The 12,153-nt window shown below is 43.2% G+C and overlaps 1 long non-coding RNA gene across 2 annotated transcripts in view; it reads right to left on the bottom strand.

Annotated features, from left to right (window-relative positions):
* Nucleotides 1-9,837, bottom strand: part of LOC135264887 (uncharacterized) — a 39,654-nt gene extending 29,817 nt beyond the window's left edge. Inside the window, exons 1-2 of one of the 2 annotated variants that reach the window (XR_010332817.1) lie at nt 9,394-9,837; nt 7,039-7,128 (exon numbers count right to left, since the gene is read on the bottom strand). This is a non-coding gene — a long non-coding RNA (uncharacterized LOC135264887). Of the gene's footprint in view, nt 1-1,231; nt 1,519-7,038; nt 7,129-9,393 lie in introns of those variants that run through there. The other variant, XR_010332816.1, reaches the window with a different exon arrangement.
* Nucleotides 9,838-12,153: the final 2,316 nt, after the last annotated feature.

The following is a 12,153-nucleotide window of genomic DNA, read 5'->3' as shown; positions in this document are numbered from 1 at the left end:
TTAAGCCCCAGAAGTCCAACAGAAGTCAAAACAAGGAGTCATTTTAGGCGTCTCGCCTCCAAACCTAGCAGAAATCGCACAAATACACACTGAACAGAAGAGTGCTGAAACTCCTACTGCTCTAACATCTAGTGAGTGGCCACTTTTGATGATGTCATAATATGCACGCCATTCCAATGACATTATAGCATCCACATTTTACTAGTGAGTGAGTGAGGACAGGGAGTTGTAAAAGTATAACTCTGGGGGACTGTTCATAAAAAACAGTACAGCAAACTGATGTCTAGAGATTTTACTGAAAAAAAGTGTTTTAAAAAAAACATGCCACGAAGTAACAGTAAAAACTTTCCAAGGCATTCTCACAAAGTCACCTACAGTACCTGTCAACAAGTGGGCAATTCATAAAGAAGTGTTGTTGGCAGCATTGTCCCCCACTTTAAAACTGTCTTGAAGAACAAATAATGTTACAAACAACAGCTGGATAACTTTCCCAGACCCATTCATCTACTTAGCTCAGTAATATACTGCATTAAAAAAATGAGGTGGCAAACAACATGGCAATCCTTTCACATCAATCTTTTTTTTCCATATGTGCCGGCAGTTAGCAGCATTACCCCTGTCTTTTACAGTCCCGGGACAGGGCCCCAAAAAGCTCTTACATAAATTACACTCGTACTTAAGACATCAGCCAGTGGGACAGATAAGGAATCCTTTCACTCCTTTTCTGACAGAAAACAGTTAGGCAAATGAGGGAGGCAATTGGAAGGCAGTGGAGGACTTACTCATTGTTATGGTCCCTCTGGAACACGGCTTTAGTCTCCTGCCCTATTTTTAACACGTATGAACCCCCCCCCCCCCCCCCAATTCATATGCTAAGATACAGAGATGAATTTGACTTGACAGTAATGTAATGTAATGACAGTGCTTATTAGAAAAGGGTTGGCAAGGCACAACTTGTGACTGCTTCTGAACTCAACTGAAACACACTCGGCTCATCATCGTTATTAGGCAGCATTCTGGGAACGAGTTGACACCCAGAGGTGGAATATACACGTTCAGAAAGTAAAAGACCTCCCCTGTATTTTGTTCCAATCACCTGGATTTTCTCATTAAGCACAATTCTTCAGTCAGGAGGTAGAAATAATTAATGGAATCAGCTGGCTGAGTTCATGGCCACCCAGGTAATCACCGGGCAGGTATATGACAAAAAACACTAATGAAAGCAACTTACGAAAGTTCATTTTCACAAGCAAAGACCTCGAGAGCACTCCCCTCAATCCTGGTCCTGGAGAGCTGCAGAGTCTGCTGGTTTCTGTTTTCGGGATCAGCAACTGATTCACACCCAAGAAACCAGGGGCCTGTATCGAAAAGCAGTATTACTGATTTAGCTGGATAACTGCGCTGACTAAAACCCAGAACCCTCCTAAATCTGGAACATGGGCTGAAGTAAAAAGAGCTGTTCCGTGGTTTGCTCAGTGCCGTTATTCAGCTAACGCAGTAATCCTGCATCAGGACACCAGCCCCCAGGTGACCTGAGTTAGCCTCGTAATCAACTGTTTTAACTGATCAATTGCTGTGATACTCAAGTGAGCAAGAGCAAAAGCCAGCAGGACCAGTTGCCATTGAAGTGCAAGGTTTGGTTTTCAAGACACAATAAATGGGGTTAAATCAACTCTGATAATGATAGTAATATTTTTCTCTGAAAGTACATGAGATCCCAACTGGACTCATCTAAACTCTTTTAGAGCTGAATTAACACTCAACTTTTTTGTGTATGATCTTTTGTGCATGTTTATTGTTTGGGAGTATAGAATTACTATGAGCAAACCATTACTATTTATGCGATCACTGACCGTTAATCGTAGGCCGATGTGAAAAATTTAATAATGGAACGCATACACGATTGTTCAGTCTCTCTGTTTTCTCTATAATTACTGCAAGGAGTCATCTGATCCGCGATTTTTTTTGGAAACTCCACTCCGGGACTTGTGCCATGCCGCCACGACCCTGAGCTGTCAAACACGAACTGCGAGATTAATGGGGTGGGCGGGCCGTTGTAATAATCGTTTGTTTGATGTGACAAGGCTGATAGGCGTTGATTTACTTACACATTGATAGGCTTTTAATTGAGCGCCTCTATCCTTCGTCACATCAAAGGCACGGCGACCGCCAAGGGTCCCCCCTTTCACTCCGGTGCGTGATGACTGACAGGAACCACTGTGCCCAACTTTTCCTTCCCTTTACTTCCTCGATCACCCATTTCAAGAACTGCGGAGGGGGGACTCATCGAAGAATTGGCTCCAAATCTCTCACTACACTTATTTCTGACTGTTAGGACTCCGAGGCTGATGATAAAACTTTATTCAGAGAGAATTATGGAAAGGGAAAATGATATCCAGTTGCGCGGCGTGTCGAAGATACCTGATACTGATCTGCTTTCGTAGTTTCCTGGTAGTCATTGCGTTACGGTTTTATCGTTTCAAAACAAACACTGTACGTTATACGCATCTATTAAACCAAACACATCCCTTGGTGATAATCATTTGCACTAGTTTTTGGTAGCAGTGCTTTGTCAGGGTGCAGTGAATTGCGAGCAGGAAGAGTGAGAAGACGCGTATGATGTGGACAAACATTGGATGGTGTGGATTGCGTTAGCTATCGTTTATTAAAACTGAAACGCACATTCGCTAATAACAGCAATCGGTATTATTATACGAACTGTACCGGGGTAGCATAATATGTAACCAATTTCAATTCAAATAAGCCCCACACACAGATCATTATTTCGCATGGCTGTTCCTTCTCAACGTGGTCAGGAATGCTGGCTTATTACTCTGTTTTCGCATGAACGGAAAAGGTGGGGGCAAAACAAACAAGCGGATAAAGGCTATTTAACTTCATAACAAAAGATGAATGCAAAATCATAGTTTAGCATACGTCGCTCTCCAATCTGTACCACTAGCTGGTACAATTGTGGCAATACAGTCCACAGTAGCCTATTAAACTGGATTGCCACCACTCTAGTCCGGTAGTTGTCTGGTTATCTGTATAAAATAACTGTTACCAATTATACTTTTGTATTATATATATGATTTTTTAAATTATATATATTAACGGTGTGGATGCTATTCGTATTAGTTAGTGATAATCACTGCTACTTTCTTACGCCTATTGCTCGCTGCTTCTTGCTACTTCATTAGCTCGTTGGCGTTGTGTCATCACTAGAGACATGACTTATTCTCTTAAGTGACATTGGGTTGTTGTTTTTTTTCCATAATTGTAAAAAAACATGGTAATCTACCTATCCAAAACCACATAACTAAAACAAGCATGTAGAACTGCGTATTTATCCATTAGCAAGTTATCTGAGATCTGTATGCACTCTATGCCGTTCCGTTTGCAACAACATTATGACCCGGTTAAGCACTCACAAAGCCTCCGGGCGACAACTGAAATATTTCAACTGGTGTATTAATTTTTAGGTGATGCATTTGCGGTATTCGTTGCACTGCATCCATGTTTAATGTAAAGCTAGCCTGGGGGCCACCGTCTTGACGTACAGAGGGATCAACTTGTAGCATAAAGTAGACCATCTGTCTGATTATGAGGTGTGAAGGTACAACAGACACAATGTTTTTAACCTGACTGCAGAGTGAACTTACCCTTGATTTCCCACTAGAATATTTCACTAGAATATTTCTTTTCTTCATTTTCTAAGGACAAACATGTTCGCCAATTTGCTCTTCAGCTGCAAGGTGTTAGCCAATGGCTGGCCAGGATTCTACATGTAGATTATAGAATAAGGGTGATGGCCCTGGTCTTCTGATCTCAGAATTTTGAGCATGACCAGGCTGTCACTCTGACATGAGATAGCCAAGTCCACCCAATACCAGGGAATTGTTTTTATAATTAACAAATGATCAGTTAAATGATGATCTTGTGTGTGTGTTTGGAGGAATAGGAGGGGTGGGCTCCAACTGGAGTTTGGGAATCAAGCCAATTTTCCCACTACCCATTATGCTAGCTCAATAAAACCAATCAGATTGCAGGATAAAACCATTCTCACAAAATTTAATTTTCCATAATGGGCTGGAGACTAGACTTTATATTATTTCTACTCAAAAGTGAACGGTATGCCAAACCTGGATCGTCCTATTCACCCGCAGTCACACGCGCAAAGGTTTTAAGTGCCTCCCGTAATCACAGGCCCGAGGAAAAGAGAGGCCCGGCATTTAGGGTTACTGCCGCAAATTATCAATATGATCGCTCCGTCTCAAAAGCCCGCAGCAGGGGGTTAGAAAGAATCAATGGAGGCTTTCACCCTGAGACAAACCTGTCTTTAAAATAGAATCGGTTTCCCCTTTGTATCTTTGTTTAAGACGTAACAACGCCGCGGAGATCGATGGTAACGGATTGCCCCGACGCTGTCACAGGACCGGGCTTTAAAAGGGGAATGGGAGGGACCGACTCCGGGCCCCCGGGTGCCCGTGTCACCATCAATTTTCCGGCAGCCTGTCCATTTTAAAAAGGCCAGTATTGATCTCTCAATAACCTTAATGAGCAATGTTACACCAGCAGAAACCAGTAAGGGAAGGAGGGTGAGTGTCCATCCTTCAAGGGGCCCATTACGGACGGCCGAGCTTTCGGGTTTCAGGACGCCATTCCGAGGGGCAGGCAGCAAGGTGTTCTAAAGCAGCGTCGCTTTGCTCCGCTTCATTATGACACGGCGCAGGTTTGCAAAGCGGCGAAATAAACGGATAGCCCTTTTTCTCTTTTTTTTTTTTTGGCTGAGGCTGTTCCCAGCATTACTGGATAATGTAAGATGTACAGATGCAACACACAGTGAGGCAACTGCCACACTGCTGTTTATCTTCCCCTGGGGAGGTGATGGGGGGAAAATGAAAATGTGAGTGATTTGCTTTATGGCCGTTTTATGACTTTAAAGGAATTTGCGGTTGTTGCGCTTCAGATTGCTAGTGGAGGCTGTGGGGTTTTTTTTTTCTTTCTTGCTTGTGCAATTAGGTGCCGGGGATGACATCACATCGCCTGTGTTCATTAATCCAGAGGGCACAACCAAGAGGGCCTTTTGTTGTTTGGCAGTTTTTGTTTTTTTACATCCCGTACCATAGCAAGTTCACAGCATTTTTGCTCAAAATAATAGTGCATGTACATTTGATCACAACCTCGTGATTTAAAAGGAATGTGACGTAGGATCAGGAGATAAGTTATTACTTAGCGTATGCAAGGGTAAAAATAGCATTTGCACTTCTGTTCAACTATTTTTTCTTCATGTGTGCTTATGCTTGTGTGTGTGTACATGTACACAGAGGAAAAAGGGAGCTGGACCTCTTGTGTGACAGGGCAGCAACAGTGAGTGTACAAGGTTGAGGAATGTAAAGAAGATTTCACTTTAACAAGAGGTTCAAAAACAGGACATGTCACGGCTCTGGTGAATGAGCCGATTGTGACTACAGCAAAGGACTTCTCTGCAGGGAGGGGGAAAACACCTTTTGATGTCAGCTGAAATTTCACACAACTGTGTACAGCGATCTGATTGGGTGCTGGCTGGAGGTTTTCTCTGGGCATTTCCCCACAATCCACTCCCAATAACTGCTACATGTGGAGGACAATAGCTTCTTTTGTCACTTTACAAGAGTGTGTGTGTGTGTTGTAAGTCTGTACGCTTGCTTACGTGTGCCTGTGTGTGAAAGAGAGAGAGAGAGAGAGACAGTGAGTGCGTGTGCGCGCATGTGTGTGTATGTGTGTGTGTGTGTGTGTGTGTGGGAGTGACAGATTGAGCAAGCTCATGCGATATTAGTGAAGTGTTTGCATGAATGAAGTGTAAGGAAAAAAAGGAAACGGTGAAAAGGAACATTCACTTAGCGGCAAGCTCATTGTCCGCGCAGATAAGCAGACAGGCAGTCAGACAGCAGGTGGGCAGAGGGGACGAGGACAAAGACAAACACAGACTGAGGAGGCAGAGCAGACAATCCCGTAAACTGCGGAGATTAGCGCAGCCAGCGGCTACACGGAGTGACTGACACGCAAGAGCGAGAGAGATTATATGGTTGCCCAAATATGTAAATATTCCACGCTGAAGGCCTTATCTGAAGGGAGTATCTGTGTGTGTGAGTCTCTCTGTCAGCGTAGATAGAAAACAAGGGGCACGAAGACAGCAGAAGGCCTTTGCTGTGTGAAAAAGAGAGGAAACCTCTGTGTGTGTGTGTGTGTGTGTGTGTGTGTGTGTGTGTGTGTGTGTGTGTGTGTGTGTGTGTGTGAGTTCTCTTGTCACATGGAGAGTTAATGTTTAGTTTTTTTTATTTTTAATTAGCATTTTTGTGTTTAGTTCCCGTAATGCCAGCCTATCATTTCAGCATCTAAAGAGTGCTATTGTGTGGAATGACTGTGCATCATCCATGTGTGGTTGTGTCTCACATACTTTTGAGTCATGTTTGGGTGGTTGTTTTGTGGTTGCATTCAGCAGAAACAAAACATGCACGCTTGTCAGCAGAGCAACTGAAATGTAATGCAATGAAATGAAATAAATGCTCTGATGCCAGGGCAAACACACCATAAGACCATCCATTTTATGTTGAGTTCGGGCCGAATCCCCTATAGTTTGACTGTAAACATAGCGCATTGCGCAGAAGTAGTGTAAAGCTAGGGTACAAAGCTTGGCAATTCACTGAAGCGCTCGAGTCTGGAGTTCAATTAGGCCTATCCTGCACATTGGAAAACACACACACACACACACACACACACACACACACACACACACACACACACACACACATACACACAGCAAAATCATCTCTGTTAAGAGTATATTTTGGTCCGACAGAGTACATTTCATCCTATTTGAATAATGACATATTAGAGTTGAATTAACACTGAACATTGTACTTTGCACAAGCACACACAGATAGATACACACGCACACACACACATGCACACAGATACACACGCACACACACACACACATACACACACAGATACACACACATACACACACAGACACACACGCACACACCGTGCTACCTTTGTGCCTTTATGTTCTGTATGCAGTTTGCTCTCCACCGTTAGGCTCCCAATTCTCTGATCCCACAGTGTGCCGGGATTTTAAAAGGCCTTGGACAGAGAGAAAAACCAGTTTTACAGTTCACCAGGGCTGGTGACTCACATATGTCAGCCTCACCCCATAAACCTGTCTTGTTTTTCTTTTTTTATATTATTATTATTTCTGGAGAACACACAAGACAGCGGCTTTAGTTCCTGCATTTCCATACACCACACTTCATAAATCAGTCACAGATAATTAAATGGAAGTGATTTATGCGTATTTTCCTCTCTTCTCCTTTTTCCTTCTCTTTATATATATATATATCTCTCTCTCCTTCTATCTCTCCCCCTCTCTTCACCATCTCCCGCTCTCTCTCTACCTCTCTCTTCTCCCTCTCTCTCTCTCTCTCTCTCTCTCTCTCTCTCTCTCTGACAGCCACATCATATATCATCCTAGGAATCTAAATACAAATCAAAGGACTGTAAAAGAAGGATAATAACAGCACATTTAAAAACAACAAAAACTAGGATTATTCTGGCAGGGCCGTATCCCAGATCTTGGGACACAACACAAATGAAGTCATGTTGATGTAACGTGAATGATTGCTATGTACCATTTACACAAATGCTGTTTTACTGCATCACATCAATTTAAGCTGAAAAAAAGGTATTTAGCCTTCATCTAAGCTAGTTTTAATTGGTCTAATACACTGTTGTCAACTCTACATTGCAATAGTACTATTTTATTGTTCTTCCTTGTTATTCCACATGCACCAAAGCTATATTTTTTATGAATTAGTCATTCTCTGACTCCATCAAAAACATTCATAAAAAATGTAAAAACTGAATGCAAGTATCAAATGTACAATCAAGAGTGAAGTTAATGAAGGAAAAGTTTGATGTATTGTTCTCATTTATAGTTCACCTTAAATAACGTCACTCTACTGTATATATTCTAGGTAATGGATCAGCAAAGTTATGGCCTGCTTCTTCCATCAAAAGCCCAAGTGTAAACCTGAACTTAAGTGTCTAAAATTGCACTGGTACATAAATCTGTAGCACAGTGAATGCGGTAGATTTTTCATAGAAGCTTCTAGCGCAATGCAGAACCTCAAATCTGCATATCAGGGATCACTGTTTTTTGGTTAACTGGAATTCCGTATCTTGGTCTAATCCACAGTGTGAATCTAACATCCGTCCTCCGCTCCGCCTGTCAATAGTTCCCATTAGTGAAAGGTTTGTCTGTGCCAAAGTCAATCGCTGTGTTTTAGCTGTAGCAAAGTACACTGCATTGTTGTTTCAGCTACATTAATTTTCTGGCCAAAAAAAATCAATCAATCAATCAATCAATCAATCAATCAATCCATTGCTCAATCCCGGTTTTTGCATAGTGCTAATTTCAAGCACAGTATTTCAGTCCGCCTGGTAATAACAGCAGTTCTTATCAGATATCAGATATTGACATCAGATATCAATATCAGAGCGACTCCTCATTGGACATCATTTCCACCAATTGACTAACTGGAACACGTGGATTCTCAGGAAAGGTGTGCTGCCCTACATTTGTTATCCATCTACATGCCAGCATGTGTGTAGTTTGAGGTTCTGATTCCTTCGTCCTGGAGCCACTGTGACCTAATGAGTTCCAGGAATTTCCACAGTCACCTAATTAGCTAGTTAGTTCAAGTCATCCATCACATTTTCTACAAGTGTCATCATCACATCACGCCCATGTTTGCACCCCTGCAAACCATATGACTCAACATATATGGCCTATGATGTGGCAGAGCACAAGTAACAAGCGGTGTGACTTGCCAAATGATTATTATTTAAAATTAGGTAAATGTATTTTTTTTTTTTCATATGTGAATTCTCCCATGCACACACACACAAACAAACATGAGTACACAGTAAGATGTCCAGTGTTAATTCCAAATGTTATCTGTTAGAGCTGAATTAACACTGCTAGAGTTGCACTAACACTGGACGTTTTACTGTGTAGGTTTGCCTTGAGTCTGTTTGCCTTGTCAGCACCGTTCGGCTTTGACACAGGCAGGTGTTGTCGGACCACCCCTGCGTCATCTGGAACACAGTCGCGTGGCACACATTTGATATCACTTCAGTCACAACGTTTTAACGAAAACTATGGAAAGGATATGACGGTTATGCGTTTCCTTTACTTTGGATTTGACATTTATTGTCAAATTTGGACATTTATACGCCTAATCATGACATAGTGCTGTACGTTTTCATCGGGCGTAGGCTATGTTTAATAAGAGTCATCAACATTTGAATGAATGCATCGGCTTTGAAAACATCCTTTACGACACTCACCGGGAATATAAATAGCAGGAACCTGTGAGGTCCTTCCTCAGAAAAAAAGGAGCTGCTCCTTTCTGGTGTAATGTTTGACCGTTGTTTTGCTAAAGACCCTCGCTTTGATGAAGTTATGCGTTGGCAACTGTCGACTCCGCCTCTCGGGCTTGGAGATTTATGCTACTGCTCGGCCTCGCAACGGGAAACCTGCCCTCAAAACATCAACAACAGGAAACGGCGATCAGTCATCGACACGCCAGAACAGCTGTTAACGGCTCACTTCAAGGCGATACATGAAGGGAGCAGTTCCCTGTTGGAACCCTCCCTCATTCAGTCTCTTTCTTTATGTCTTTTTCCCTCACTCCCGCCTACTCAGTCTTTTTCTGCTCTCTCAGCCGTATCCTCCCCGCGACTTTTTCCTTTCCCTTTTCCACTTCTTTTTCAGGGTAAGCTGACATCCCACGCGCTGCATGAAACCACCTGAAAATTGAATCAATTAATTTAAGTTTCGGTTAAACTGCAGCGCGCGGCGTTTCAAAAAAATAAACGGTCTAGCAGCTGTCCTATCTCGTGCTGGTACTCAGTAAATCTGAGGATACGTTTTTTTTATTGACTCTTGATGTATGCCTACGGTTTTGTAGACATATAATCTACTTTGACTGTAAAACGAAGTTAACAGTGTCATTATTGTTTTGGTAATAAAACAATGACTAATATCACGGCCCTGAACGGTACCTTGCCACCTACAGAGAAATTCCAATGTTCAAACATCACCTTCCAACTTTACCCCTTTGAACTCCGCGGTTCCTTTCATCTCTGGCCTGCGATTGTGACAATGCGTATTCATAAGGTGCTTTTCAGGATAAACCCACAGACAAAGTTGTTTTCACTAACTTGTCACCCCATTTCGTTTCCTGTCACTAGCTGAGAGGATTATTATATAGAATAGAATATATGGGGCTTCTTACGGTGAAATAAATCACAAGATTAAATCAACATTTCATACAGGGAAAAAAGTTTTAAAAATGCAAATCTTAAAATAGTTAATAATTAAAAGGATGCAATTTCAGCACAAGCTAACACTGATACAACAAATGCCCAAGATCTCAGTGGTTGGGAAAGATAGCCAACACAATTAAACTTTCAGTGTTCTAACTAGGGATCAGATACTTTCATAATTTTAACTTTGTTAAGTGACCTTGAGCTCTGGAAAGGTGCTATATAAATAAAATGTATTATTATTATTATGTATATTTACATTATATATTTACGAACACACAATGTCAGGGTTGATTTAACCCTGAACATTATACAGTGTAGTTTTCACCTCAAACAATGTTGCAGTTTGTCTCTGCCTCCTCGCAAGTTAAACTCAGAGAAACCATTCAGAGGACAAGATCACATCACATTAAACCTCTACGCATAAAGGTCTGCTTACCCACCATCCCAGTCCCGTGATTTTTACAGGTTTTACCCAAGCATCTGTGACTCAGCGTGGGTGATAAGTGACGGCTAACGTTAATAACGACAAGTCAAACACTTGACCTATTGACAGGCGAAGGAGTCACCAACGCACGCCCCCCCCCAAAACGCCCCCAGCTCCCACGTCTGACAGAGGACAAATGGCACAAGTCGCTGCAGTCAAGAACCACTCTGTCCACGGTGGCTGATAGTCTTTGGCACGGGCTCCATGACTCTGAAGGCCCATAATTGCACTCAAGTAGGGAGAGAAGATAAACACAGATTAATGGACACTGTCAGCATGTATCTCTCCTTTGCTCTGCTATTCCTCGACTTGCTGGTACACAAGACAGACAGGCAAATTTTTTTAATTTTCTCTTTTTTTTTTTTTTGTACCTTTCTGAAATTGCTATCATTCTGGCGGCTGAGCCGGACACGCTGTAATTTGAGCGCGTCTGCCGAGCGCCTTTGTTCGTCTGTTTGGAAAGGGGGAAGGACAGAGGAGTTCCAGGTAGGGCTCAGATCCCTTCTTGTGCATGACACCCGTGTCCCGAGGGCTGTTTGCTCCTCGGGCCCTGACACTATCATTAAAGACACTCCGTGGCCGAGAGCTCGGAGGAGGAGGAGGGCGGCTGAGGGAGGGAGCACATCGCGTTTATCTGCGGCCCCTCCCCGGCCCCTGGGTCAGCGGTTCACGCCGCCTTTGTGCCGCTCGCAGGGGGGGGGCCGTTCACGGAAGTGTCAGCTTTGATGTCGGTGTTCCGACCCGCGCTCGTACCTGCCGAGCCGTCCCGCAGGTGGCACTTAACCAGGTGACTCATCTGGCCCGCGCTAATGTCCGTAATGGCCAATGCGTGCACCGGCATTCCACGCACAGCTGTGCTTGTTTTCTGAGAAAATTTAGGGTATAGTGACTACATAGCCAGCCCCCCCATCCACCCCCCACCCTCAGTCGGCCCAGAACAGGCTGTTTCTGTGCTCTATCACTGCCTCTGTCAAGGAAGACTTTCCAGTGCGGCTTGAACTTTGACCCCACGCCTTCACATTATTCCAACACCACCTCTGCTCCTCTGTCCCACCCTCTTCCCATCATTGCCTTTGATTGATGGGACCTGAGGGTCTTGTATATGTTTTAAATGAAAAAAAGTCAAGGGAGGGAGGTGTGTTTTTGAACAAATCGGTAAATCTTGCCAATTTAACATGACAGTGCGGGTGATTTTTTGACAGCTTACAGGTCGCGTAATCTCCGTCTGGTTTCTTCGCCATCTTCTCTTTTCCCCCTCGGTGATTTATCTGAGGTCTGACATCGCCCCTCGA

Source organism: Anguilla rostrata, chromosome 10, assembly GCF_018555375.3.
Source record: "Anguilla rostrata isolate EN2019 chromosome 10, ASM1855537v3, whole genome shotgun sequence".
In the NCBI taxonomy this organism is placed as follows: Eukaryota; Metazoa; Chordata; class Actinopteri; order Anguilliformes; family Anguillidae; genus Anguilla; species Anguilla rostrata.
This window is presented reverse-complemented; position numbering and strand designations above follow the sequence as displayed.